This window comes from Falco punctatus (genome assembly GCF_963210335.1).
Source record: "Falco punctatus genome assembly, chromosome: 4".
NCBI lineage: Eukaryota > Metazoa > Chordata > Aves > Falconiformes > Falconidae > Falco > Falco punctatus.
In genome coordinates, this window is record NC_137583.1 from 11,351,411 (window position 1) to 11,371,817 (window position 20,407).

At 46.0% G+C, this 20,407-nt stretch overlaps 1 protein-coding gene across 1 annotated transcript in view; it reads right to left on the bottom strand.

Moving 5' to 3' along the window:
* EEFSEC (eukaryotic elongation factor, selenocysteine-tRNA specific) overlaps nt 1-20,407 on the bottom strand; it is a 245,654-nt gene that overhangs the window by 50,365 nt on the left and 174,882 nt on the right. Inside the window, exon 8 of the mRNA XM_080385408.1 lies at nt 1-20,407. This exon is cut by the window's right edge and continues 18,856 nt beyond it. The gene's annotated coding sequence lies outside the window, so the exon portion shown is untranslated.

Below are 20,407 nucleotides of genomic sequence, written 5' to 3' on the forward strand. Positions count from 1 at the left end.
CTATGTCAGAGGCCATCCTGGCTTGCAACTTTACTTCCTTTTCTCCCCGCTCTCCTCCAGGTGCATCAGCTGGATGGGGCTTCAACAGAGGAAGGGAAGAAGGAAGTGATCACAGACGGTACCCACACAACAGCAGCAGAGCTATCTCACCCCTCACACTGCATGCTGCAATATTAATGATTTCAAAGAAAACCGTTTGCGAAACTAAGAGCTTAATGTAGTAAGAAAAATCAATACTGTGCTCAAGAAAATCCCCTGGTGCTGGAGACTTTAAAGCATCACTCAGGTAGACAGCACCGGGGCATTCCTTCCAGTAGCGGCAGCCCATCAGACCATTAGAGAGGGGAGGCTGCATTAATTTATTCTCTTTGTCATTCTAAAATAGATCTTCCCTTTTCAAATGGTGTTCATACCTTTATACTGCCACCTGGGTTCATAAACAGAACAAGTCCTAAAAGCTAGGATCAATACACATCCCATATCACCATTCAGATGGGAGGCAAAGAGAGTGCAGCAAAAAGGAGAGGGCCAGATGCCCTGCTGGTATAAATAGCACGTTCCTTGATGCTGCAGTTTTACCATTTAAAATATGAGTCCAAGTATTTGCTCAAAGTTAGTTAACCAAATGGAAAAAACAAAACAAAACAAAACAAAAAAACCACCAACCAAAAACAACCCTGTAGTCACCCTTGCATCCCAGAACAGCTCTCTGCAAATAATTCAAGTATTTTCCAAATAAATATCAATAATTTATTATGTATCATTACTACTAAAATTGGTAAACAGTACTGTTTGAATACAAAACTGAGCAGGGAGGCTGAGCTACCCAAGGTGACAAGTCAGAGAGAGAAGCCAGCTCACCTGCCTGCTGCTCATGCTGCCTTTTGGCACAGAAGCATCCCTCCTGCTTTCCCAATGCTCCATGCTGTCCAGACACCTGAGAACTGTCAGTAATTTACCCGGAACTATCCACAGGCAGAACAGTAATCATAAAGGCTCCTTTTGCCTGCAAAGGCAGATACTGTTTTAAGGTACAAAAGCAGTTCTGTGAATGCATGGAAATGCCAATCCCTGGTTTCAGAAGAAAACTTCAAGTGCTATGAATCTGTTCTGTCTCTCTTTAAGAAAGGAGTATTTCCAGGGTTTGTGTTTTTGTATGCCAGACTCCTGCCCTCTGAGCAGAGGTGGAGCATAGGAAGGCATTTCCCTGCCTTGGCCACAGTGGGCTTGAAAAATCTTCCTAAAGGAAGCAAGCTTAATAAACAACAGTAAGAGCAACAGGCCTCCTCCTTAGCTCCCAATAAACAAGGAGCAGAAGGAAGTGAATTGAAAAAAACACTACCATCCCCCCAAAAAACGGTGGAGGGAAGATTTTGAACAAGCAACTTCTCAGTGTTTCATTTTGCCCCTATATGTCAATGAGAGAATTCGCACGTTGTGGGGAAATTCCAGAATAAAAACTGGTCCATGCATGCAAGTATCATGCAACCTAAGAGTCAAACAAAAACTAGCTATAGACAGCTTATAGGCGCTGGAAAGATGTTCAGGTATGGAAGGTGATCTCCAAAAGTTGCAGGGACAAGTGACAGGTTAGTGCATGGGGTTATGAAGTGCATGGCTTACCCCTGGGTGCTCTGAGGTGTCCCTGTACCCCAGAATCATTCACACATCCTTAGAGGACAGTATGCAGCAGACACAGAAACTTGTCTATAATTTGGGGTTTTTTCTGACCTAATTGATAATGGGTTTCTCTATTTGACATTGTCCTAAGGGACAGAGATACTCTCTGCTTCCATTACGGGCACTTGCCAGACCCATCTAGCTCTGTTCCACAAGAAAGAAATCCCCAAGGATTCCAATTGTTTTAAATAAAAAGCCTAAGCAAATGAAAAACAAACCCTCTCCTGCCACTTACTTAAGCACATGCAACCCTACCAAAACACACTGCTGCTAATGCTTTGCAGCAACACTTGCTCAACACCAAACAAAAGCACATATAAGTCACCAAGTCAGTTGGTAAAATCAGACCTAATATGTCAAAATATTTCAGTTTCACCCAAACATTCTTAGTTAGTGCTAAATATTCATTCCCTCTCTTAAATCCTTCTGCAAGGCAAGCCAGATTTCCTGCTAGAAAACAAAGTTAAGTAACATGTCTAAGATCACAGAGGAATGTTGCTGAACCAAAGTAATCACTAACATCTCATCCCTCAGTCTGTCCTCCTCCAAAGAATGAGGCTCCACTCCTTCCACTTCAGTACATTTCACCTTGGCTTTCATCCACTGCTTATTCTTATTTCCTCTTTCCTAGAATCCAAATAAATGTGCATGGTGCTAACTGAGCTCCTACAATGCGAACAGTGGAAGAAAGGCATCTCGTCCTTTATCCCCTGAAGGGCTCAGGCAGCCCAGCACAGCGTGCTGCCCGTGTCCCCGGGGCCATGCACCCCTCTGCTCTCGAGGTGACTCCTTGTGGGGAGCACCCACCCTTTCCCCAGGGATGCCCCGTTCTGCAGCTCACTCGCTCTCCCTGGTATTTCAGAGAGCAGCTGCTTTAGCACTAGGGCTTGAGCCTTCAATTCTGGCTTGCTGCACCGTCTCCTGGATTTGATCCAGTCCCTCAACCCTTCCACCCGTTCTTTGGAGCCGAGACACACCAAAGGAGCATCAGGACATGTTTACAAAGCAATGGCTGAGAGTTTGTCCAGAAAGCTCTATGCGCACAAGTGCCTTTGTTTTTACAAGAGAAATGTCTACAGAGCTGCGCTTAGGAAAAAGGCGAAGAAACATCTGTGTACACACAACAGCAGCACAGGCACAAGCTGCAGCTGCGAAGCCCCTCTAACTCGGCTGATGCTGTCTGCTAACTGCTGGCATAAATATAGTAACAGTGTTGCACATATGGCAGGCTGTTTAATTTTAGAAATCAAAACTATCAAGTGATTAAGTTAGTCATCCTTCCTCAATTTGGGACCAATACAACAGTACCAGAGGCAGTGGTCATAACCACTGTGGTTTGTGAGAGAGAAAGAGAGCACATGTGTGAGTGCTCCTAACAGCAGCAGGGAACACCAGAAACCCTGTCCTGCTCTGTCCAGCCTTGTTTTTTCAAAGCAGGGTCAACAAAAGAAAAAAAAGCCCAAACCCAACTTAAAACAGCCTTTAAATGAAAACTGAGTGCCTGCAGATCTGCATGCATGTACCCGCACAGCCTGCAACACGCTCTGGGTGAGGCGTAGCGGAACCGCTGCCCTGAACACGCACTTTCAAGAAGCGAGATGAAAATACCGTTGTGCCAGTTGGCCTCTAGATGCTGGAAGCGAGATACATTCAAGTCACAGTCAGGGATTTGAATTTCCCAAGGGAAACTAATGAAGAGGGAAATGGGAGTGCAGTTCAGCCAGCACAGCTGCCACAGTGCAAACGTGTCTGGGGCAGGAGTAAGAGTGAGCCACGTGCTTGGGCATTGCACAGATCCTTAGCACCAGTTGACCATGTCCCACTGTGCTCAGCAGTTCAGCCTGTGCCAACGCTCATGCAGCCGCCCCTGGGCAGGAGAGGCCTTGATGCACCGCAGAAGCAGCATCTTCCTTCGCAGAGCCCCACGGCTTATCCTCAGATGCAGCACCAGTCGCGTCAGGAGGATGCAACCCTGCAAAACCCATCGGTATCTTTCCCTTCCAGTGAAAACCAACGAATGAAGAAAGCAAACAAGTCATGGAGGGATTTTCTGTTTCTCTAGACAAACACACTAAGAGCAGTTCAAAAGAGGCTAATTAAATTCCAAAATCCCTGTGCAAATACATTAATAATGATTTTGAAATGAGCAGTTAACCAAGGAAGTTTTCAAGGTGGGAAGTGTTTGATACAGAAGAGCGCGTGAGGAAGAGCTGCTCAGCCTACGTTAGAGACAATCTCTCTGGCTGGCACGTGTTTGGGGGAGTGGGCAAAAGCAAATGCTCCTGGGCTCAGGAACAGCAGTGTCCCCAGGCTGCAGGGGGACACAGGAGGCAATCCCCTCCTTCCCAATCAGCGGGAAGCCATGCAAACAGTAAATGACATGGCCGCGAGCCTGAGCGATCACTGCATAGCCCCATTGAAGAGCTCTTTTTACATGTTTCCAGGCTGGAGGAAAAGCAAAACACATTTTTTTCTCTCCTGCTGTCACTACAGGAAATTTCCAGACACCAGATAAATCTTTGTCCTCTTCCCACACAATCCTAGTCAAATCAAAGGAAAAAAAAAAAAAAATCAGTTGCCTGTAACAGATGTATAACAGTTACTTGTGGGGAAAGGGTTGTCCCACAGCCACAAAGACCTTTTGCCTTATTTTTCTTGTTTCTGCAGCTTGCCTCAATAACTGCACCGATGGAAAACGTGTACGCAATGCTACTGTTCTAATAGGAATCAGAGTCTGCCCCCTTTGTGCATGAAGCATGAAATGATGAGAAACGGATAATTTCTTACAATTGCCTATATGGCAGGGTGGAAAAATACAACATCGTTAAATGGTCTCCACTCCCATGGTTTGTGGAATCTCTTGATTTTAAATGCCATCATTCTCACAAGCAAGAAGGGCGATAGTACCAGTCTTCATGTAACGATGGCAAACCAAGATCCACAGAAAAGAAGTCATGTGCCCTTGTGAAGTCCTTGGCAGAGCAAGGAATTAAACCCACTGGCTGGGGCCCTGAAAACCAGGCCACCCCATCTTAGTCCAATCTCCAACCATGGTCACAAGATTATCCCTCCTATTCTTTTCCCCTGTTCTCTTTCCCTCATTCTCTGCATGTCCTTGCTCAGTCAAATACAATTACATTTTTTTCAGGCAAGATCTCATGAGATACTGATTCATACGCTTGTTAAAATCCAGATCCATTATACCTCTCTTTTTGCTTTCATTCACTAATTTTATTGTCCTATAAAAGAAAAGATTTTCTAATGAGATATATTCACTATGCTGCCACTACCGCTAAAGGCATACAGCTGCCATCATCTTCCGGAAACATGTTTGTTTAGTTTATAAATCCTCGTTTCAATATGTTGCTAAATACAGAAATTATGCATACAGGATAATAAATTTCAGGATCATTCTTCCTTTGGATTTGACAAATAGAATGGCAGTTATTTCCCCAGCCCTGAAGTACCTCTTTTAAAGAGCAGTCAGCAGTACGATAACTTTAGATAAACCATTTAATTTCCAGAAGTGGCCTTGTCTCTATGCACATAGAAGTTATAGTCCACCGGGTGTTATCCCAGATTGCCCCTGTTGGGAAGCAAAGGTTTTGGGTGAGCATGTAACTGGCAGTCTCTGCCTTCTGCATCACACAGTTGTCTAATTTGAAATGTAAGGATCACTTCCACGAGCCATAAGAAACTGTATTTGTCACTTACCTCAGCAGCCATCTGAGTATGCTGTCCTGCAGTTCCAACAACTAGGAGAAGAGGCCCAACTATTGTTTTACCGCTGCATTATTTGTAGGAAACGAAGAGAGAAAGTGGGAAATAATGACAGAATAAAAAATGACCAAGAACCGTAAGGAACTGATTTAGGAGGGAAAACAGCGAAAGAGTGGAAACGCTATGCAGCTTTGACTCATGTTTAAATGCTCCAGGAAAGGAGAATTACTTAGAGGTAAATCCAGTTGGTAGAATCAGAAAGGAAGAAAGGTTGTTAACTGCAAAATTCAACTATACCACCAGGAAAAGCCTCCAAGCCATTCAATTTATTACGGTGTGGTGAATCCTGCCTAGGAAAGGGACAGAATTCACACTTAAAAGCAGCTCAGATGAAACAAATCAGAGGTTTGCTTACCATATGCGAGCATACATCAGTTACCTTTAATTTAGCTAAAACTTGCACGCTGGTAGCAGCAAAGACATGGCCAGAACGGGTCAGTGCAAGCTGCTCATCGACATCGCCAGGACTTCAGACAGAAGCAGACCTCGCTGATGCACACATTTCTGCGAGCGCTCTGTGTAACGAAACGCTTGAAAGAGCAGAGGCATCCAGAGATGGCAGAAGAACTCCAAGATGTCAAAATTTATCTCCTTGTAACCATCTAATTCACTTCCAAGCTTGCCCTAGGGCAGAGAGAGCAGAGCCCGTGAAGGAGCGCTCCCCACGGCACGCAGGACTGCCATTCCCACCCAGACCACTCCTGTTCCCTTGTGAAATTTCACATGGGTAAATGAGCCTTTTCACCCAACTGCCATAGCACGCGTGTGTCCTGCTAATGGGGAGCTGCTGATCATCTGAGTCAGGACAGATGGTAAAGGGCTTGCACAGGGGCCCTTTGCAGGGCACACTCGGGGCCCCCTGACCTGCCAGTTCAGAGATCCTCCACAGCCAGCAGCCCTGGCTGATGAGCACAGCAGCTCACTGACACTGACGTGGGGTGGGCAGGAGAATTTCTGAGGGCATGAAACCGTCATAATGGCAAAGGGATGTTTTGCTGATGCCAGTGCTTCCTTTTGTCCACCTGAGGCTCTCTAGAAACAGCCAGTGTTAACAAATGCAGAGTAAGACCTCTTAAAACCTCCCCTCTGGAATCTAGGGGCTACTCATCAAGAACACCAGAGGTCTTGGGCAAAAAAACTTTGGTAGATTCTTTCATATGTACTTCTTTATGCATCCTAGGGGAAGGATTTCACCGCACTGTTCTCGCTGCAACTAACGGTACTGAGCCTATGAGGAGGAATGTTCACAGACTGAAGACCCTGACCGCAGAGATTTTACAGTCTTTTTCAAGTCAATGACTACAGACATGCCAGGCTAATCCTGATTAGTAACAAACACCTCCACTGTGATTATATCGATAAAAACCACTTAAGGCTTATGTCAGGTGGACCTCATCTCTTTCCCATAGATGTGTCTGATAATTTAGCCACTTCCCCATCCTTTTTCTCTTGCCCAACTCTTCCACATACTGGTACAATTCAGAAAAAAATAGGAAAAAAGCTAGGAGCTGTTCCCAAAATCGTGGCCTCCAGCCACCACTATTTCTCCCTCCAACTGAGGACCGCATTCCTGTTGGCTCTCCTGTTTCCTAGCTGAGCTTGGAAGTGCTAAGACACTTTTTAAGCCCTCCTGGTTCGCACAGGTCTATCACATTGCCTGGGATATGATGGGTAAAAAAAAAAAGCCAAGGCTATGTTGCTTGCAGAAAGGTGCTACATAAGCAGGTCAGGTACCTGCACTGCACAGGTATTTGAATACCTTTTGGGCTGGTCTTGGAGACAACAACCCCTGGCTAAGTGCCACTATGCAAGTGGTGAGATGACAGCCAGCCAGGATGGTCTAGTGGTATGGCAAGCGTGCAAGTACTCAGATAAAAATTGTGGGATAGCAACGGGAAGAGCTGGCACATGCAGAGCATCGGTTATTTGGGAACAGACACCTCCTTGGTGGTGCTAAAGCATGCCATGCCTTAGTAAGCCCATTTCCAAGGTAGCTTTTGTCATACGCAATACAGCAATGTCAAATCCCAAGAAACATTTCATTTGTCTGCAATATGCTGTAATGCGAAAGAACACAGAGGTTACTTGCATCAGACACCAAGCATAAACAAGTATCTGCTTTAACCAGCTGTCCTTTTTGTCAGAAGAGGTATGACATCAGAGCCCAGATGCTCGAAGGCCAGCCGAGTTGGTCAGTGGGCCAGAGCAGGGCAGCCTTGTTCCTATTCCCTGCTCAGCAGGGTGTTGTCTGATAGTCAAAAAGGTGAACCAGGATCAAGATTTTGTTCCTCGTTCAACACTGACTCACTACATAACTTCGAACAAGATGCTACGCCACACCTTCTCCATGTGGAAATGGCAGAATTTACCCATTTTCCTGTGCCCGTGCCTACGGTGCAGTTCATGCCCAGAAGGTTCTTTCAGGTCATTGGCTCAAGGGTGCCAGGCAAGAGCAGAGCCTGACTGCTGTAATTACATCCCGGGCTTACTCTACACAGCTTTAAGAGCCTCAGTCAATGTATGTGAATTTTTTTCCAGCAGTCCATGAGTTCTTCTGTATAGTAAAGTTAAGGCAAGTGAGAGAAAGAGAGACGTTCCCACTTGATTGGCTGTGACTAGCCGCAATTAAAAACTATAATTTATTACCCTGGATTACGAGTATAATTTCAATGCAGAGAATTAAGGTTTTCTTCTGAGATGGAAATAAAGATTAATTTTTAATTTCCTTTCTCACTGCACATTTAAGAGCAATGGACTCCATAGAAAACTGCAGGTCAAAATAGTTTTATGGAGGAATGACAATGTTCCATTGCCGGATAATTTAATGCTCTTGCTGCCTTTTTAATATTTGACTGCAGCTCCCTCATGCGAAACAACGGCAGCAGACGCTACACACGTTTGCTGCAGCACTCAGGTCAACGTGACTTTGAAACAACAAAGTTTCACTGCTGGGGACTTGGGCAGCTCCTGGAGTTCCCTGACGCAGGCAGCTGCCTTCCACAAGAAGGGCACAGGCTGCCTTTCCATCAGGGCAGGCAGCTGGTCTGGGGAGGGGATGAGCAAGAAGGACATAAAAGCCTGGGGGGAGCAGAGGGTACCAGGATGGACTGGCACCTGGGGGGAATAGGTGCGCAGCAGGTACACCCTACCTCAGACACAGACGGGTGTATGCAGATAAAGCAGGAGAAGCGTTTCCATCTGGGAAATGCTGCCACAGGGCACTGGGGCTCTGCTTTGCCTGCAGGCAGAACATGTAATTCCAGTTTCTACAGCACATCAGCAGAACACAGGGGAAAAACTGTGAAGCACGAGGTCATGAATTCACTTGGTCCCTGGCACCATGACTAGGTCACTGCTTGCCAAAACTGCTCCCAGCCCCTGGTGAAAACGGCCTGGGAGAAGCTGGGATATCCACACCATTACACAGCACTTCTGAGTGACCTGTAAAAGAGAAACCAGTGCAGCATGAAAAAAAAGAGAGGAGGTCTGTGTACATCCATTCCTCCCAGAAACAGCAGCTCTCAGGACAGGATTTTCTGTCACTGTTCACAGCAGGAGGACACCACCAACGTGCCTTAGGCCCAATATTTGACCCTGGGCAACTGACAGTGAACAGAAACATCACTGAAATTCCTAAACGCCTTAAATCATTGCCTTGGTAGTAGCAATTAACAAAAAAAACCCTGCCATAGTAATGACTGGGATCCCAGTTAATTGAAGAACCCTGCACTGACAGAGCTGCATCCTAGATAGCCTAATAATAAGGCCTTTCCATTGCAGCGTTTTAAAAATTTAATGGCATCTTATAACTGGTATCTCGGTTTATAAAAGGGGTTGAGATGCCCAAGTGATGCAACTGCTGCTTACAAGAGGATTAAGCCGAGCACTGTGCAGGGTCACAAGGAAGAACATCCCCAGGGACATAGTGGTGACAGTGCTTTCAACAGGGACCAAATCCTTTAAGTGCTGAAGGTCCCCAGCTCTCTTGGTGGCTTTTAGCTGAAATCTGCTTGAGGAGGGAAAAGAAGATTTTTCTGTTAAATGCCTTCACATAGAGCTCTCAGAGGAGGTTCAGACAGAATAATGAAGTTAATTCCTAATGTTTCAGCAGTCCCTCTCCCTCCAGAACTCCTAGGAGGCATCTAAAGTACATCCATTTTCAGTGTAGAACATCAGCAAAATTAGGCACACAGTTTAGGACACGCCAACACCAGTCTGCTACTGCTATCCTCATGCATAAACTGACCCTGTGTGAGGTGACAGTTTCAGAGGGATCTCCTCAGAAGCAGTACATGGCTCTTTTTGATCCTTAGGCTGTACAGTCAGTTCTACCAAGCCAAGGCCTCAGGAGGTTGCAAGGGGCTAGTCCTGAGTTAGGAGGCGGGGATGGACACCACTGTGTAACCAAGTTTAACTCCGTTATCTTCGTTCTGAAAAACAAAACCACTAGAAGTTGCACCCAAAAAAGTCAAAGCCACTTTCTTCCTGCAGTCCCTCCCTTCCAATATTGACATATTTTCTCATCTCCTCCAAGGCTACCTGGAATCAGCCTCCCATTAGGCTGAGCACAGGGCTGTAGGCTAACACCATGAATTAGAAAATGAAGCTTTTATGGGGCTAAGGGACCTCAGAATGTTGCTCATGGTGGGTAGCAGGCAGCAAGGACATGCTGAAACATCCCAGGGCAGGAGAACAAGACAGGCATTTTTCAGGTTGTCACTGTTCAACTTGAGGAATCATCCCCTTGCCAAGGAACTGAGTCTTCTCTGGGTTGTGACGGTTTGTTAGATGGATTTACTTCCCTAGGTGACCAGAAGGTACTTGATTGCTTCTTGCCAGACTGGGAGATGCCAGAAACACAAGTAAAATGTATTCAGATATATTACAATGCCCCTGAAACCCACAGGTCTAACACAAACTGTATCTCAGCCTTTTCACATTGAGTCTCAACATAGAAAATATAACACCCACAGACACAGCGCCCCGTAACCCTTGCTACCCAGACAGCATGACTGCTCCGAGCCTGCTTCTCCTGCTGAAGCAGGGACAGCTCTGGCCATTTGATGCATATCTGCCCATGCCAACTCAGGCAAAGACTTCTCAGAGTTCACAGGTAAAAGCAGTTATTTGGGAGCCCTCTACAGAAAGCACAGAAGCTGAAAAAAAGGAGTGCACCTGAATGGAGAGTGCTTCTTTCTTCCTCCTAGCAGGACTGCTCCCCAAAGCAGAGCTCTTTCTTTGCATGAGATTTCAGAAAGAAACTCTAGCCAACTGCAGTTACAAGAGCTGCTCCAGCACTTCTTACAGCAGGGGTGCTAAGTAGCGCCCAGACTGATTTCTACCTCGGGCATTTATCACGTCCTGACACCTTAGGAAATTCTTTGCAGATTTCACGTTGCCTACATTATTTTCCTGCACCGCCTGTCCTAGACAATCATGTCCAGACATTGTTCACTTTAATCAATCACGTTTCTGTTCCCCTGTGGCTGCCTTTCAGCAGTGACTGGAGCAGTCACTAACTACAAGTTTTCTTCTGATGGCTGAGGAGTCACCCTGTGAATGGGATACACACCGGTCTGGATGCAACTGGACTTTGGGAGAGCCTAGCTTTTTTCAGCCCAAAGCACCCAAAATTCTGGTGAGATTTTCAGAAGCACTTGCCCCTCTGCTGCTGGGATGCTTGTGGCCACCTTTGCCAAATAATCCAGATCTTTGGGCCATTTGGAAAATCTGGACTCCAGTTTTGGAGCTCTGGGGAAGCAAAGGAGACCCAGAACCACCAGCTACAATGAAGCATCCTTCTTACAGGCGTTCAACATCAGTCCTGTCTCTGGTAGCCCACCCCTGGTATAACCATTGCCTGAGTGCAAAGACCGGTACGTGTCTCCGGAAATGGAGTTTAGATGTTTGTCTTATCTGAGCAAGTTCAGTGACTGAACATGCTGCACAAAAGAGTGTGAGCAACCCTGACAAAGCAACTGCCGCCTCCTTATCACGGTCTCCAAAAGGACTGAAAAGAATCAAGCGTCAGAGACTTATCTCTTGAGAGATGTTCAGTGCCCATGCCTGGCTTACCAATCAGCTCTAACTCCCTTTTGCACTAGAGTTTTTCTGCCTTGTTTTTGGCCACACACTACAGCCTTGCCACTTCCTGAGCGTGGAGGAGTCGCGAGGGGAAGGGGGGTGTGGAGGATGGGCCCTCTGTGCCCACGTTATTGTCTTCTACTTCTGGACAATGGGATGGCTTTACTTGTGACAATTTTACCGTTGTGATAGCCATAACAAGTGGCCATCCTGGTATCACAGGAAGGTTCTGAAGGTTTGGGTGACGTTAATGAAGCGGAGGCTGAGGACAGGTTTCCTTGAGGTCATGTTAACCTGGTGTCCCCTCTGTATAGCCTCCCCATAGCGCTCAAAGCTCAGCTTGGGGTCCTGCAGCCAGCGTGACAGCTGCATCAGTGACAGGTGCTCACCCTGAGATGGGAGAGGGCTCTTGGCTGTGGCCTACTGCCAGTTCCAGAAGAACACAGGCTTGGTACATGTCCTGTGCGTGGCGACAATTGTTTTGGTCCCTGTAGGGCTGGTGCAGCTTTGAGACTTGTGGGAATGAGTATTCAAGAAAAGGGATATTGCAGTGTTAAGAGAGGAATTGAAATAGTCTGAAAGTTTTAAAAAAAAAAGTCAGTCAGAGGAATACTATAGACCAGGCAGAAGGAAACTTGTAAGCTCCTTTCAGGAACAAATGTTTCTATATATTCCCACTGACTCCTCAACTGCTTCCAGTTGCACTGGAAGGGATTTACACAGCTGCACATAGGACTATGTGTCCTATGCCTGCCACAACACTCCCAAGCAAGGTAACCTACTACATCACAAAAAAAATGTGAGAAATGTATACCGCTTCTCCAAAAAGCTGCTTCTGCCATGAAACACGCTAGATCCTTCAAGCCCCTTCCCTGCCTGCTCAGTCAGCTGGTATATGGGATTTCCAACAGCGCCAAGCCCTGCCCTAACAGTGCCCAATGAAGTCAGTGGAAAAAACACCTTTTGGTTGCAATAGGAGCAGAGTCTGGCCGACCCTGAATGCTGTTGGAAATCCTTGACTACGGGACAGAAAGAAGAAATACAGAGATACTTGATTCTGGCACGTAAAAGATCAGGCCAAAGGCACCAGTGAGTAAGGAGGATGGTAGCAACAGCTTAGACAGGACAAAGCATGCAAAGAAAATTTACACTTCACTCCAAGAACTGCCTCTGGAAACTAGCGTGAGCCCTTTTTGGGGTTATGGTGTTACCCAGCAAGAGCAGAGGCATCACAAGTATCACCCCACGATAGTGGGACACACCTGTCAACTGGCATTTCTACATTTTTGGTGTCTAGAATTAGTGACTTAACTCTCTATGTTGGAACCTGTCTGCAAGAAACAAGCTGGGGTTTGTCCCACACCAGCCCCATCTGGGATACGGTTACAATGGCCATAACCTTCAGCTGATCTCCTGACGCTCCACATTCAAGACTGTAGAAATTCAAATGCACAAAACCTCAGCTCCAGCAAAGGAGGATTCAGATTCTCACTCACATCTAAATACTCAACCAAAGTATCCTAAAGCAGCTCAGAACAGCCTGTATCTCCACTTACAATTATATTTGATCTCCCTTTCATTGCCTTATTCCAAGTCCTCAAGTTTAGGCACGCAAACATATTGATTTATACAGACCTATAAACTAATATACATGCTTTTGAGACCACTGTTTGAATTTTCATGTTATTTAAGTGAGAAGAACATTTTTTTTATTGTCCTTGGCACTTTGGATACAGAAAAAGTATAAAACTAGCATCATGCTTTATTCTCAAGAAAACCAGCACTTTTTCCCTCAAAAGCTCGGGGTCTAAGGCCAGACATATCACGAGAAGGACAGTAAAACCAGTGCAGAGAGAGTTACAGCAATACCATCGCTTGCTTACATGGCTATCCTTGTTTGTCACTTGCCCAAGACAAGCTTGGGAGCCCAGCAGTGAGTGTTTCAGGACTGGGCAGAGCCAGAAGACCTGCAGCCTGGCCCTGAGCAGGTCACCTCACCCCTTGTGCCTGCCCTCCCTCTGCCCAGCTGTCTGCCCCGGCTGGGACCATCTCCAACTACTTGTAGTAAGGCGTATCTCCCCTAGGCATAGTCTGCTCCTTGTTCAGTGAAGCTCTACTACAGCCTAAGGTCTCTAGGCACTTCCATAATACATATATTCAGTAATAATATGAAATGGATGCTAACCAGTTGTGCAAATAGCTCCATTCATTTCCATATTTAAAAAATCTCTCCTCCAGAAAACACACATAATCAACACAAATGTCTGTCTGTAAGCATGCAAGGCTGAATTAACAACAGATGATGTTTACGGAGAAGTCTCACCAATTGAGCTTTGCACAGCTAAAGTTCTTTTATCAGATATTCCCCAAACAGCCCCCCTTCTCTTGCTGTGCTCAGCTTAACTGATACAACAGGAGTTGGAGGGGAGGTTGCAGCTGCCAGATAATAACTAATACTTGAACCCCTTTTTCCACGCTGCAGAGTTTGGAGGTTTGGCACACCGGTGATCACGAGCTCCACTTAGCTCATGGCTTCACCTCAATCCATGCGGGCCAGACTGACAGGACAGGGTGGAGCTCCACAACAGTTTCTCAAACCCCTCGGTTAACAGCACCAGAACCTGAGCTATAATAAAAGCTCGTCAGCTATTTTTCATTAGGCTGTTTCCATGGGAGGATGTGGACAAGGACCCACCAGGCAAGGCTGTACTCCTCTCCAGGCCAGGCTGTACTCTTTTCCATCGTCGCCCATCAGAGCTGCCAGTTTCAATCGCAGTCTGCTAGTCCTCATGCTTGCCTGAAACACGGTGACTTAAGGAAAGGTCCCAGACCTTCACCCACAAGGTCCATGCCACAGGGCATGCTTCGGCCAAAAATGACTATACAGCAGCCTTTGCTGTGTGGCCCTGAAGTACTGTTTTGAGACTGGGGGCAACTGAGAACTCCTACCAAAAAATGGAAGGATGCAGCAGAGGCTGTAGGTAGTCCTGGCTGGCCACTGCCCACAGGGCACCCACATTCCTTGGCAATTCACATGACAAGGAACTTCATCACAGCTCAGGCCTACTGAACAGAGCTCTGAAAAAAAAAAAAAAAAAAAAAAAAAAAAAGGACATTTTGTTTTCAAATGTTTTCCTTTCACAGGCATTGAATGAAGAAGGGAAAAAACCCAACAAAAAGCCCCAAGCTCTGATGAGAAAGATAAATTCTCAAAAACAGTGACAGACGCCCAGAGCAGATACCGGAGGAAAAATGCCACGGAGATCCGATTAGCCCAGTGAATCAGCGCTGCGGACAGTATCTCTAAACCAAACTACCCTTCTCTTTTCCCCTCCCACACTCTTCCCATCATTGCAAAGCTCTCCCAGCCCACAGCTCCTCTGCCCGCTGCTCACACACACGAACCCTGACCAGGGCCTGATGCTGTCAGCGTTGGCTCACGCAATGCCCTCCGTTGATGCTGGTGAAGTCAGTGCTGGTGTAGGCATTTGGCCTTTGGCTTTGGATAGCTTCCCTCACCACAAGCACAGATGCTGACCTCTGCTTCCAATGTTATGCTATCCTTTCACCGCTCCTGCATCTGGGATTATTTCTGGGCTCATGCAATTGTAAGGGGTTGGGTTGGCAGGTATGGAAAATGTCTTTTTGTGAAAGAGGAGAAATGTTTCTTTTTTATCAAAAGACGACACACAGATGTCAGATGGGTGACAGGCTCATGCATTTGTGGCCCTGATGCACTGCCTATGTCAACACAACTGGTTTCTTCTGGGGGCTCTTTGAAGTGCCTTAAGAAGGAGATAAATCTTTCAGAAGGCTTCTTGGCTTCATGATCATAGGGTCTGGAGGTTTGAATGAAGAAGCATCCCGTTCTCCACTCCACCACTTTAGTGACTGCTACTCAAGACTTCACCAAAGTATCTCTATCCCATCCAGTCTGGCATGGGCTGTTGGTTGGACAAGGAACCTGCAGTGAGCTCCACACAGCCACAAGTACACAGGCAGATTAGCTCAGGAAAAATTACGTGATTCAGTCACAGCTAGGCAGATTTACCTCAAGTGCCTTCCATCAGTCAAAGCAAGACAGGACAGCAGCATCTGAGCCAAACAGCGCTGGACAGGCTGCCTCTGCTCTCAGCCAGCATCCCTGGGGACTTTTCCTGGGAAAGGGACAAACTACAAAGGATTTGAAAGGGACTGAGGAGATACTGCCCTTCCACAGCACTGAGTTGCTCCTTTTCCTATAGGCAACGAACAACAGCCACGGTAAGTTTTCATAGTAATGACCCAAACAGCCATGAGAGGAAAAATTATCTTCAGAAGAACCGATTGTGGTCAAAAAGTGAAGAGGCAGAAAAAGGAGTGGCAGGGGGATCCTGTCCTGAGTTGACAGAGGAATTCAGTCAGGTTTTAGCTGTTTACAATCCCCCTGCTAATTAGCTAGCAGACCTTTCAGTGACTCTTCCCAGCAGTGAGACTATTCCCATACGACTGCCTGTAAGCAGCGTCAGATCACTCCCGTGCCGGCCAGATCAAGTCATAGTTTCCAGACCGAAGGGGTACCATTTTGGTCTTTCCAAAAATCAAGAGGCAAAGCCAGGAACAATGCCTGGAGCAGACGAATACCGCATCCTCGCCAAAACCACTGGCAGCAGCTTTACCATGTAAGCATAAAGGCCGCCTGTCCGTGCCAAGCTGCGAGGGGGCTGCGCGAGCCCCTGGCCGCAGGGCGAGCCGAGTGCCACTAAGCACAGCCCTTCTGCCAGGCCTCCGTCTTCTCTGTTCTGGGGCCAGGATCAGCAATCTCGCTGTGGAAATAAGCTTTAATAGTTGCTCTGGATCCAGCAGGAGGAGCTGGCTAAACACATATTTTTGTCTTAATGTAGGGCCTAAATAAACAGTCAAATAAGAACTCAATTTAAAAAATCTTGTAGTTTAAAGGATTCCCTCAATTCTCAGTATTCCTTTTATTCCCATGGCAACTGATGTGAGTCTGATCTGCAGCCCAAGTATTTTTCTCCTGCCTACTTTTCTAGTACAGCTGGAAACACATATAAGTATACATACAAATTTGATGTTGGCTTGTACGTTTTTTGCAAATACACCTTTATCCTAAATAATTAGTGAAAACATACTGCATTCTTTAAATAGACATATCAGCCCCACTGGTATGCAGGAGGAACATCTACATAGCTGAGGGATCCAGAGCTACCTGCCTTGATAGCCTTAATGGACATAAGGCCCATGCCTGCAGTGTGGGGGCTCAGTTAACTCTTCGCTTCCAGCCATGGCAGAACCCATTCACGCAGACAGCGGCACACAGACCAGCTCGTTGGTTGCCCACACTGATCCAGCAGTTGCCCAGCTACTTCTCTACACACTCACTGCAAAGCCAGCAGACTTCAGCCAAATGTCACCGACACCAGCTTTCCTAATAGCCATCCTCCCTTGCTGCTACGGCCATGCCATTTGGTGGGAACATCAGGTTCTGTTTATCTACAAATTGGGTTCTGATCCTGTGGCTAAGGAAGGCCAGGTTCAGCCACAATTCACTTGCCACTTTGGAGCTGGAAGCAAATGGAAAGACCCTTACTTTAATTATTTGGCTTCAACGGAGATGTATAAAACCATCGTCTCGGACTTCGGGTCTTCGCTTACGATTTGTCATCTGCTGGCAAAACTGCCAGGCCGAGCCCTGTTGAATTCCTACCTGGTGGTAGCAAGGAGCTTGTAGGGCCAGCTCTTTACGTGACACACCTTCTGACTTACTTAGCAGGGTCTGGATCACTTTTCAAAGCACCCATAGGCCCGTCACTAAAATATACGTTTCCTAAGACCCCTTAAAACCTTTGTAAAATATTTTGCACCCCTAGCCCTTGTGCAAGTTCTACAACCATTAAATAACAATACAGCAGCTTGCTCCCAAAGTTGTGAGCATGCTCTTTCAGAGACTAGGAGGCAAGCAGTAAGGACTTTGCAAAATTGTCAGATATATGCACCTGCTCATGAGTGGATATTTTGTCCCATATTTTTGTAGTAGGAAAAGAAACCTGAGGTTTTACCTGACAGCTTCTTACAATCCAGCCAGTGTAAGGTATAATACAGTCTTTTTTTCCCCTTGCTTCTCAGATCTCAGGAGCGTGTGCCAAAAGACTGTCAACTTGTTAAAAGTACATTAATGCAAATTCCAGAGCTTTCAGTTATGTTTATGCTAATAGAAAGCCTCCCGCTCTGTGACAGGCCCAAGTGAAGAGTCAGTAACAGGAAAATTAATTCCAGCTGTTGAAATTGATTTAAAACTAGCTTATTCATAATAATAAGAAGAAGGAGGAAAAAAAGAATTCCTGAAATAAAAATAAAAAAGGGAAATACAGAAAGCACAAAATCATGTTTACTGCATGAAAGCAGAAAGGGTTCTCCTGTTGGGAAGAAATCTTCCAAATTTAATCAAGCCTGGTTAGAAGAAAGCTCTAGCTTGTTATCGGGTTGTAAGTGTAGATTAACATGAAAAGAATTAGTTATGTGCACAGCCTGATTTTGCAAAGGAAACACAAGGGTTTTGTGCATGTATTTTGTTTTATATTCCTTATGTCTAATCCACAGGCAAGGAGACCAAATCCAGGCTGCAATGGGACAGGCAGTATTTTAGATGATAATGGTTGTGTACCGAGAACACCAGAGCTCCTGGGTGGGAAGATTAGCTACCCGTGACCGCTGCATTTATTTAGTGCCTTTACCTACATTTTTGCTGACTTGAGTTCTGAGTGATTTCCGTGTTTAGACAACCCCAGTCTTGGGATCACATACCCCAGTTTTGCTGAAGTTTCAGAGTTCAAATCAAGATCTAGTTGTGAAATTGCTGGCTGGCCTGCCATTTCGAAAATGATCTCGAATGTTCACGTCCTTGATCTAACTCTTTTAAAAAAAGATCCAAATCTTTTTTGGTTTCTTTTGTTTTTAAATTTCCCGACAGGGATCCTCCTAAGGTCCTTGTGTACGTACGCGTGTAGCCCTAAGAGCTGAAGGAACATAACACCTTGCAAAATTCAGTTTTGAAACGCAAGGGGAGGCAGTCTAAAAATTTGTTCAGAGAGAGACTTTCAAGCATTCAACAACTACAACAGCAACCAGATTTGAAAATACATGGTGTTCTCATTTAATCAAAGGAGCTGAGTTTCCAAAGCACACAACACCTACTGGCCTCTGGTGTAATACCAAGTATAGGACCTGTTCCTTTCATGGTGAGCACTTCTGATAGACCTGAGGTCTTATTTAGGGTCCTGCGTAGATGCTAAGCCCTATCACCACAATGATATCATCTGACTAGGACCGTAGTCCTTGCTGCTTTTGAAGGGACTGATCCAGAGCTCACAAAAATCAACGAAAAGCTCTCCATTGAACTCAGCAGGCTTCACATCCAGCTTTAAGGGATAGTCTTGCATTTCATTATTCAAAAGCCCTAATAACCTTCCACAGACTATGTCTTTGCTGCCCTCATCTCTTAGTTCCACATCACTAAGGCTCCCCACCTTGTAAATGGAGGCAAATGCAAATATATACAACTCCACACATTTTTCACACGGGTGGATGAAGGGACAAAGACAGAAGAGATGCCATGACTTACATGGATCTGAACCAACTTATGACACTGAGGAATTCATGTGCGTGGGCGGATGCGAGGATAAAGCGTTGGACCAATTTCAGCAAGAACCTTAAGAGAAGCCAAGTCAAACCCATGGTTACGCAGGAAGCTAATGAAGGGTGCCAGCCCTGACCCTGTAAGAAAAGCAGCGGGCTGGTGAGTTTGCAGGAGGTTGCTTCCTTTCGAGGGGGAAAGGGGGAAGGAAGTATCTTTAGAAATCCCACTAGAATTTCAGAAATTTGCCCCTTTATTGTCAACTACAGCAGATCAAGATAAACCTTATAGCATGCCACAGCTCAAACAATGAAATGGACAGACTGTCAAAGTGGAGACACCGTCGGTTCGGAGTGGCAGTGCCCCTGACTCGTGCCACCAGAGGAAGGAAAAAACAACAATAAAGAAAGCAGGGGCTGCTTCTCAGGGTGCACCCCATGACTTCTGCTAGCACATGTCAGGAAAGAAGGACCCTGCACATTTTTAACTGAGCAATGTGCAGCTAGAAGCATCATTTGAACTTAAAAGGGCCGTTCACAGCTTTATCTACCAACTATAGTCAATTCATGTGGGGAAACTAAGCACTGCAAATTAAGAGAACCTGATTAGTAAAGGAGGAGGTGGGGATATCACCCTTTGCGGGACTGATTCTTCTCTCCAGAAAAATGAGGTTTTATGGGTGGGAGCAGGAAGGATTTTCTCTAAGGGCCGGTATTTCCCTCTGTGGCACTCACTGTGTCCCCGCTCACCCATTTTGCAGGCGCTGGCTCACCAGGCTTAACAGGCTCAGGCCATTTTCAAGCAAACTGCCAGGTTCCTGCTTCTGATCTAATGCAAGTCAGGCTTCTACCTGCCTTCAGTTCCCTTGGCCCAAAATCAGCAATGCAAACCCAGGAATTCAAATACCATCAGTTTGGGGAGGGGGTGGTGGTGTTTGTTTTTAATAACAATCAGCTTTGGGTTCTTTTTCCCTGCCTTGTGGATCCCCAGTCTTTCAGGCATATCCAAGTCACACTTTCAAATTACAAGGTGCGGGGGGGAGGGGGTCACAGAAACTGAAGGGCTAGAAACATGCCTTTGAAATGAAGCTAAAATTCTCAAGCAGTTATTTAATTCCCAAAGACCAGGCACTAAACCACCAAAAAATATCCACTGTCTTCACCAGAAAACACTGGGTGCTGCAAATCTCCTGCTCCCACATATTTTTTTGCTCGCATAAAGGAAGTTTGA